This window comes from Rhincodon typus, chromosome 28 (assembly GCF_021869965.1).
Source record: "Rhincodon typus isolate 14 chromosome 28, sRhiTyp1.1, whole genome shotgun sequence".
Classification (NCBI taxonomy): domain Eukaryota; kingdom Metazoa; phylum Chordata; class Chondrichthyes; order Orectolobiformes; family Rhincodontidae; genus Rhincodon; species Rhincodon typus.
In genome coordinates this window covers 15979865-15990414 of record NC_063359.1, presented here as the reverse complement: position 1 = coordinate 15990414, position 10550 = coordinate 15979865, and the positions used below count along the sequence as shown (strand labels likewise).

Here is a 10550-nt window from a genome sequence, read left to right as displayed (position 1 = left end):
CTTCTTCAGAAAATTTCTGAAGAAGGGTCTAGGCCCGAAACGTCAGCCTTCCTGCTCCTCTGATGCTGCTTGGCCTGCTGTGTTCATCCAGCTCTACACCTTGTTATTACATTTGTATAGTAGCTTTGAAATTGCCCAACATGCTTCAAAGGAGCTTTACTGAATAAAATTAAGACCAAGCCACATGAGTTAGTGGGACAATTGACCGAAAACTTGGTCAAAGATGAAGGTTTTAAGGAATGTCCTCAAAGAGGAGAGAAAGAGAGGTTCCAGGAGTACAGTCTAGAGCTTCAGACCAAAGCAAGGGAAGACATAGCCACTAAAAATGCAGCAATTTAAACTGGGAATTTTCAAGAGGTCAGAATTGGATGTATACATATTGTCATAGGATTGTGGAGATGGAGGAGGATGCAGAAATAGAGAGAGTGTCAGGCTACAGAGGGAATTGAAATTGAGACTGAGAATATTAAAGTTGAGGCACTGCTTAAAAGAAAACCAGGTTAGCAAGCAGGGTGTTGATGGGATGGAGAGAGAAGGAAATTATGGATACAGAGCAATACAAGGGAATACATAGTGACTCTGTGATAACTGGAAATAATGAGACCATGTGGAATTTCAGTTTAAAGTGGCTGTGAGTTGAGGGAATTGGACTGCACAGGCATTGCGGTAATTAAAAAAAAAAATCATTTATGGGATGCAGGCATCACTGGCTTGGTTAGCATTTATTGTGCATTCCTAATTATCCAGAGGGTAGTTTAGAGTCAACCGCACTGCTGTAGGTCTGGAGTCATATGTAGGCCAGAACTGGTAAGGATGGCAGATTCCTCCCCTAAAGGAGATTAGTGAACCAGATGAATTTTTCTGACGATTGACAACAGTTTCATGGTAGACAAACAGGATGCTGGAAGAACAAAGCAGGCCAGGCAGCATCTGGAGGAAAGGAGCAGTCAACGTTTCGGGTATTACCCTTCTTCAGAAGAAACATTGACTACTCCTTTCCTCCAGATGTTGCCTGGCTTGCTGTGTTTTTCCAGCCTCCTGTTTGTCTACCTTGGATTCCAGCATCTGCAGTTTATTTGTCTCTAATAGTTTCATTGTGATCATTAGACACTCAACTCCAGATTTTATTTTCAAATTGGATTCAAATCATGGTAGGATTCGAATCCAGGTCCCAAGATCATTACTGGGGTCTCTGAATTAATAGACTAGCAATGATAACGCTAGGCACTCATCTCCCCTAATGCAGTGATATCAAGAATGCTGTGCGACTGATGATTGGGACCCATGTATGGTTATGGAATGGGCTTTGCAGCTGGTACAAGTCAGAGAGAGGCTTCAACTATAACCATTCATGCCTGTCTCTGTTGAAAGGCCAGATCAGAGAGCACTTGTAACTGCCAAGGGCACCCCCATCATTATTCAATTGATTTTGTACATTCAGACTTTATGAAAACAGGAGATACATCATATAGTTAGTGGAGTTCAATGCCATCTCCGAACTTGCAGGCTGACTTCATCCAGGTAAAATAATTCACTGCAGGAGCTATGAGAACCCTGTCTGCTCTATTGCAGTTTTTCAAATTCAAGGCATATGAATCATCGTTAATCCGAAATAATCAGTCACAGTGTTTTGAATAAATGAACACTCTAAAGTCAAATATGGTTGAAGATAGTCTAGCCTGAATAAGGAGCTTCGCATGATATACTCCAGTGCTTCACAGAGCGTCAGATCAATCCCCTCCTGATATGCTAGTTACAATGAAAAAAGCAAAAAAAAGACAGTGGCTAAAATGTTAAATGTAGAAAATGAATAAGGCTTTATTTTGAAGCAGTTTGTACCTTAAAAAAGTGGTGATAAGAATTTGTGTAGATTCAAGTTCCAGCCAAGTACAGTGATATGTCTGTTAGTTATTGTTGCTCAGATCTATATCACAGAATGGATCTACATTTGGTAGGGTAAAGCTGTGTTCAATTTATGCATGAATAAAAGAACCCTTTGCCTCATAAGGTGAGATCATTCCTTTTGTTTTTATCCATGGTGTACAAAGGAGAATATTTAGGGGAGAATTAATTATACTTTCCTCCTTAGAGAAGAACAGCATTCATCATAGCATGAACTTTTAGTCCTTTTTTTGTGGTTACTTGCTGAAGTCTGTGCTAGGAAAGTGTATTGTAAGTGCATTTCTTTCAGCATGGTTGTATTCAGTTTCTCCAGTTTTGGAATTCACTCCCACATGTGTAAAAATTGAAAGTTCAACAGAAGCATTAAAACCAGAGTCGTTCGTATTTTATTTTTAAATTTCATGTTTTCCACACTTCTTTTAAAATGAGATTTTATCTTTATTGTTTCAATTATCTGTGGAAAGTACTTTCAAAATAGAATTTTCAAAGGGTAATTGCAAGTTACATTTTGTGGACTTTTTTGCTGGAGAGATATCCAAAAATATTTTCAAATATGTTCTCTGTATTTTGAATTTATTTGCATTTGATACATTCTGATGGACACGTATATACAGATTAATTTTCTTTTCAGTACTGTATTCTACAATCGCCAGTATCTCAATTTAATTGTGCCTGCAAATAAAAGACTTGAGCATGCAATTTTGAATTAAGCATATTTTTTTCAACAGGATAAATGCAATTTGAACTGACTGAGCAACAAATCAGCTGACATAGGATCTTAGGAGTAAACCATTTATCCCTTTTAGCCTGTTCTGCTATTCACAGAACTCTGATTTGTACTGTGGCTCTGCCTACCTGTCTTGGTTTTGTAGCCCAAGCAAAATCTATCGATTCCTGTCTTCCTTCCATCAGGTTTACAAGTCGTACTGAAGTCAATCATGAAGGCGATGGTGCCACTGCTTCAGATTGGGCTTCTCTTGTTCTTTGCGATTGTGATGTTTGCCATTATTGGTCTGGAATTCTACATGGGAAAGTTTCACCAAACCTGCTTCAGTGAAGAAACAAGTAAGGAAACATATTGCTACTTTAGAATGATGCTATCAGATTTTGCAATGCCATTACCTTATTATTTCCAGTCCAGAAAGGCAAAATAACAATTTTTTAAAAAAGTCTATATTTCTCTGATGCATCCAGAATTGGAGCAGCTCCTGTATACTTCTCATTGGATGACCACCTCAATAATATTTTTTAGTCAAAAGCAAGCCACTTGCTGTTTGTTTTAAAAATACAAGCATTTAAAAAGCATCTACAATGCTATAATATTTTTAAGCACATGTCTTTGCAAATACTAGATATAAAGGATTGAAGTATGTAAGCATGTGACCCTTTAACATCTATAACAGTCAGAATAGAAAACATAATTAAAAGTCACAACAGTGTTCTAGATCTGATTTTCAATATTGCACAAGTAAAATTAAATGTATACTAAATATTCACATCTATTTTCCAGCAAGAATTGTAGGGAACATTTATAACTTTAATTGTGCTTATGCCTGTGTTCTTTAAATGATCATTTTCTGCTTGAAGCTCAGTGGTAAAGTTGCTGTGTGAATGGTTTTACTGTGGCAGATGGAATGCTTGCTTCCGTACAATGTGTTCCCCAGTTTAGATAATGGATTTGCAAGCAGGTTATTGTAGTGTTCCTGGAACTGAAATTGTTTATAAGATGTTCCAAAACAATATGGTACTTCTGGTAAATTAATCGGCCAATTACCCATTTCATTTTCAGAAGATGGAAGACTCGATTCTGACACACAATACTCCCACCGTTCTAGTTGGAAGTCATCTCTTCTTAGTTGTATGTTTTCAGGATTGTTTGATTAGATTGTCACAGTTACCCAATTCTGCTGAAACTACCTTTTGGTACTAACTTAACAATGGTGAAATGCGAGAAGCAAGCAGGTATTGCCGTGAGAAACAAGAACTTTCAACGGATTTATACATTCTTTCATTGGGTAAAATTGTCTCAGTTCATTCAGTTACTCCATGAGGTGATATGATTTATATTTTTAAGCTTGTAAAGGGACTAGATAATGCATTTTTTTTTGTTGTCCAGGGCAGTAAATCATCAGGACATGTCATGTGCTCGAAAGTGTGCATTGAAAAAGAGTTGTAGGGATTGTGGTGATTGAGAAAGGTAATGCTGGTGTTGGTTCTGCACAACTGCTATTGGAAATGCATTTCAGCGCGTGTTGTCAATTTTAAAAACAGGTTATCTAAAGGTCTGAAAAATGTAGTCAATTTTGATTCTTTCAAATGCATATTAATTCAGTTACTTCAGAGAACAATATCTGGCATACAGTGTGGGAGTAATGTGAGACTTGATGCTAAAAGTGTAGAAGGCTTAGGAGAAATTTGTATCTTTAGTTATTAAATCTTCCCACTTCTGCAGGTTTCCTAACTAACGTTATGTGTGAGACTGTGGTAGTCAAATTGATAGAGGTCAATTGCAATAGTAGGTCAGGGAATCTCATTATTGATGCATCATGTGGCAACAGAAAGGTAAAAATCAAACAAGGCAGGCTGTGCTGTTTAATTGTCTAGCAATTCATAAAATATTTCTTAACAATGTGGTTACAAACGTTCAGAATACCAAGTATTTGAGAATTAGGCCATTCTGATCATTATTTCTGTTACTGTAGGTGGATGGAGGTAATGTTTTCATCCTTGTCTGTATTTTTTAAAAAATCTGAAAAACTAATTAAAGGATTTCGACAAAATCTGGCAGACAGACAGGGTATGGTTCAAGGAAGAACTGATTAGATTTTGGCAAAAATCTAGACCAAAGATTTTGGATTTTTTTTTCAAAGAATTCATTCATTCCTGGAGATTGGAGAAAGTTTACTTTATGTTTAGAATGTTGCAGGTTGTTTTATTTAGAATGTTGTTGATTGTCTCAGCTGTTGTGGTCAAATTTGTCCCTATTGTTAAACAGAGTTTTCAGAGCAGATTGATGGCTGTGGATTGGCCTAAAGCCTCTTCAGTGAGATGGAACCTCTTAACAAAGTATTTATTTATTTCTCTCTTTGTCATTAGGCTATTAACTAGGCAGAGACAAATCTCAGTCATGCTGCAAATTGCAATAAAGTCAAGTTAAGACGACCAGGTTGCGTTATATACTCTATTGAATGCTCTCTTTCCTTGTTAATGAATTAAATTTAATATTCTGACATAACTAATGGAAAGATTGAACTGCCAACAAGATTGGTCATCAGATCTAAATCAAATGGAAAAAAATGCTTGAAGACAGAGTGGAATGAGAAGGCTCAGTTGGCATTTGAGTGTGATTTCATCAGACTTAATGAAATATAAGTTTCAGAATTGTATTATTAATTGTACTTCTAAATTACTAGCCTATCTTTTTCTTCTGCAATTGCTAATTGTACTGCTCTGTTTCTTAAATTCAGTTGCTTTTTCATACTTATAGTACAATTGCATATGCAATTTTTTGGATGAAATGAGTTGATTACTTTAAATAATATTTTATTCCAGATAAAAGCAAGTTATGCCTCTGCACTGAAGTACAATTCATTACGGCTTTTTTCAGTCACAAAAGTATGAGTCCTCAAAGGAAATGTTTCTTAACCTCTGGTTCAAAAAACTAATATGAGGAGTCATGTTTATTCACTCAACAACTGGATGGCAAACGATGGCAAAATAATGACATTTCATTCATCTGAGCACTTTGCTGCAATTTGATGAGACCTGCAAGATTTTGAACTGTGGCCTTATTGTTCTAAAGGGAACTCAATATCACTAATTCTTATCAGGGACTACGATGTCATATCTTTCTGAACTGTATCTTGCATTTCCAAGAACAGAAATTTGTAATAAGTTACTTCTGTTACCAGAGTAATCAATTCTTGGTGAAAAATATGACTGTATGAACATTACAGTTTCATTGTTCCTGTTGACCTAGCAGCTTTTAAGGATTAAAAAAGAAAGAGAGGATGTAGGCAATACGTGAACTTGAGTTGAAGATAAAGAAGGATAAAGATTAAGTGGCAGTACAGTCTTCATGGACCAAATGGCCTCTTCTGTACTGCATGATTCAATGAAGAACAACTAAAGAGAAAAAAAAGTGCATTACTCGAGATGGGCAGAAGATACAAAAAACAATGATCAATTGACACATTCAGCATTTTAAACTCTCCAAATATTGTCTATGCACAAGAATGAGATTTAGTTTAACTTGTTTCTATTCAGAGCCAGAAAGGTTGATTGCCATTGTATTAGCAACTAGAGCATTGTTAAAAAGGTCAGGCAGCAGCTGTGGGGGAGAGAAAACAGAATTAATATTTTGGGTTGATCATGCTTGAAGTCAAGCATTAACTCTGTTCCTCAGTCTGCTAAGTATTTTCACCATCTCCTGTTTTTACTTCAGATTGCCAGCATCTGCAGTATTTTGCTTCCTAAATAGTGTTCCTTTATAAACTTTTTCTAAATGAAGTCCATGTTTTAACAACACAAATTACATCATTTCAGGCTAAATAGGTTAAAACATGTGATGCTAGATAAATATTGATTGCATAAAAGTGTGCAAGAACATTTTTTGTAATCCTAAACAAACTCTCTTGACATGAAACATGGCGAGGTGAGATCAAGTTTGTGGTCTTGGGGTCAAGAAGATTAGAAAGTGGTAAAACAGCTGGTTACAGGTTGGAGAAGGGAGGATAGAAATAAGATGACTGGGCCAGGGATAGAGGAAGAGTGGAGAGAAGAAAGAATGAAGCGTATAATGGGGAGGTGAATATGAAGAAAGGGGAAGGAGAGGAGGAAGAAGGACAGGGAAATTGATGAAAATGGAGGAAAAAGACCAACCATTGATATCAGAAAAGATGTATTACTGTCCTGGGTCTTACACAGTGTAAATACTAAATTTCCCCTTAAATTGGGATTCTTGTGAATTGTTGTAATGAGTGCAAGACAAAAAGGCTTCAACAATTTTTTTCTTTTTTCAGCAATACTCAAGTATTGTTTCACCAAACAACAATCATTGGTGCATGGTTCTGGACCAAGGCCTGGATCTTCACTGGAAGCAGTGAGGAAAAGGATGCTATGGTGATATAGAAGGAAGATAAAAGAAAGGATAGGAGACGATGAAGAATGGACCAAGCATAAAGGACAGAATGTAATAATGGATGAGGAAGGGTCTGTTTTGAACTCAGGTTAACATTCCTCTCAAGTGTTGAAGTTTGAGTGGGCCAGTTTCATCTCAGAGTTTGATATGGAGAGGAGAGCATATGTTTCTGAAATGGAAGGAAATGCCACAGAGTGAAAGCTCTTTTCATGTTTGTTTTGAGTTTATTGTAGGTTAGACTTTTAACAGCCAAAACATCTTTAACTGAGTTTCAAATATTGTGATTGTTAGCAATTATCCTTAACTCCATATTTCTTGTCTTTAGCTGAATGAGGTGTACAGACACTTAAATGTTCTTGCAATAATGTTGCACAGAATATTACGTCTCTACATACCACAAGATTAAAAACATTCATTTTCCACTGAAAATTAACCAGCAAATTATGCACAAAATCTGGCAACTGTTTCAGTTGCGAACTGACCATTCTGAAACAGAATAGGAAAATTGCCTATGTACTCCAAGCATCTGCTTTTTAAATTGGATGGTGCAATTTAGGGGCTAGACTGGACTGTGTAGTATTAATTATATAGAAATTGAGTGTTACATTATATTCACATAGTGAATATTAACCAGAAATTCAACTGTGCTCCTATATATAGTACGAGATTGAAACTATGATTGGATTTGGATGTGCATGTTTGTATCGACATAAATAAATGCTTGGAAGTGTATTATACTTAGGCTTTTGTTTTGCCCTTCGCAGCCTGGCCATCAGCAACAGAAAATTTAGCACCAGTTTTTAGGCATTTCATTGACTTAAACTTGACAATGAGACTATAGAGGTTCTGGCAGACTCCTGACAGCAAATGGGCAGGATGCCACTTTGGTGAAGTGGTTTGTGTGTGCAGCTGGCAGGGGCATAGAGGTTACAATATCAATTTTCATACAACTTTGGTGTGATGCCCAAGACGCCATGTCCAAACACCATACTATTTTCAAAGTACTGTCTAAAACCTGCAATGCTGAAAATTATTTTATGCAGGATGATGAGTTCCTCCCATTTAAAGGGGTCATGAATTACTTACGGTTAGTTGCTGGATTATTTCTTCAAGTTGCTTTTATTCATGTGTTTGGGACTTGCCTACCCTTGCCTTAAGTTTAAATATTCCAGGTGGTGTGACTGACTAATGGACATTTCCATTTACTTGAAAGTTTGGGCTGAAACAAGTTGCTTCCAGGCACGGATGCCACAGTAGGGTTTTTGCTTGGGTTTGAGAATAAGTGAAAGAATGAAGAAAGGTCACACAGCAAGTCAAGCTGCTCGATGAAAGAGGAGTAGGAAGGGGAAGCCATATCCATCAAGATACCATGGCATGGTCGTTCAGTGGTTAGCACTGCTGTCTCACAGCGACAGTGACCTGGGTTCGATTCCACCCTTGGGCAACTGTCTGTGTGGAGTTTGCACATTCTCTAGGGTCTGCGTGGGTTTCCTTTGGGTGCTCCGGTTTCCTCTCTCAATCCAAAGATGTGCAGTTTAGGTGGTTTGTCCATGCTAAATTGCCCATAGTGTTCAGGGATGTGCAAACTAGGTGGATTAGCCATGGGAAATGCAGGGTTACAGGGATAGGATAGGGTGAGATACTGTTTGGAAGTCAGTGTGGACTTGATGAGTCGAATGGCCTACTTCCATGCTGTAGGAATTCTATGATTCTAACAGTCTTTAAGGAACAATTTTCTTTCTCTTCAAATTCAGCGAAAAATAATGCCTGAGATATATTTGCCTCACAAAAGAGGCCTGAAAACTGAAAATTGCTGCAGCTTCAATTACAACCTCAGAGTAGAATGAGAACAACATCATCTGTGGCTATCAAAATGACTGTGATTCTCAACTTCTCTGCCTTTAGTTCCGCTGAAGCTGCTGCTGGAGATATAAGCAACTGCTTGTAAAATACTACTGCACAAGCAACAGGGATACATTTCACAACTAACAGAGAGAAAAGTTCATTTCATTGCTTTTTACCAGAATTAAGCACAATGGTTTGCATAGATTGCAGATTTCAGTATAATGCAGGGTGCTTTTGACTTCAGTCACATTACTTTGCTATGTTTCAGGTGAAAGGCACCATTTTCATGTACTAAAATGCTTGTTAACTTGACAACAATCATGATTCCTTCACTCATCTGTATCACCTCCACAATTTGTGTATTTGATCTCTCATTAGTGAATCAGGGCTGGCTACTAGGTGTCAAGGATTTTCCACTGAAGACATGGCTTACTCTTTCAATCAGGGACCGAGGCATATGTGCACAATGGGATTACAATGACAGATATATATATGTCATACGGAATATTACAAAGTACGCCATCGACATTTGCTAAGTTGGGAAGCCAGAGCAGTATTAAGATTTGTGCTTCAAAACCACATCAACTCCACCTCCACTTACTCTGTACTTTGTTCTGTTGCTTACATGATTCTGGATGTGTTTATGCTGTGGAATTTTGGAGGAGTTTTTGCTGTTTAGTACATTTATACCTCACTTGGGTGAATTTACAATGATCTAACTCCTTAATTTAAATTAAATCAAAGGAACCTCTTTTGCTTATTCTGCGTAGCTTTAATGCATGTTGAAGTACATATTGAGTTGGGGACAAAAATGTGCTTAAAAGTTCAAAATTGGTCATAACAACCTCAGGAGTTAAAAGAGGTACTTAACTATGTTTCCAGACTTTGTTGTAACAATGTGTAAGCATGACTTTCCTCATCTGCAACTATTCTTGCTGCCTGCAGTTACTAGCTAATTATCAAGAGGCAAGAAAGTGTATCATTAGAGTTATATTTGAGTGATGTACCTGTTATGGTTGAAATTGCTACCAGGGTATAAAGGGTGTGTGCTTGTGGCAGAGAGTCCTGTAACAGTGCTAAGCAGTTGTGGAAAACTGTATGGAATTGATAAATTGACACTGATTGAAAGAGATTGTTACCAAGGGGTGATGAGAATGCACAAAATAGATTTGGCTAATGGTGCTGTTGGTGACAGGAACTGTCATTAAAGATGAACGCACTCATTATAAATCATCAGATTGTTACATTTCTTCCTTCTCGGAAGTAATCTTCCTTCTCCTTCATTCTCGGAGTAACTTTCCTGGTATTGGCCTGGACCTTTACCTCTTCCCATTGACCCACGCTGCTCCCTCCTTGGATACAGGATGCCTCCCCTTTCCGCCTCTTGCAGCACTGCCTTCAGTATTGCCATGAAAACTTGGTGTTTACCATCTGGCATGTTCTGCCATTTCTGAAGTATAATAGTTTGCATCCACTTTTCAAAAAATCTACCACCACTTACTACAGCCACAATTCACCTTTTCTTTGCTTAAGCTTCTTTTGAAAAGCTTTAGTTCTCACAATATTGCATCCCCTCCCCCACAGTCTGTGCTGTCAGCAAATATTGTACCATACCATAGGCTGCATGTAGACTTCATTTCAGAGTAGCAGGTGGCATTGTCAT

The 10550-nt window shown here is 37.5% G+C and overlaps 1 pseudogene; it reads left to right on the top strand.

Moving 5' to 3' along the window:
* LOC125486342 overlaps positions 1-7007 on the top strand; it is a 202959-nt pseudogene extending 195952 nt beyond the window's left edge.
* The last annotated feature ends 3543 nt before the right edge of the window (positions 7008-10550 follow it).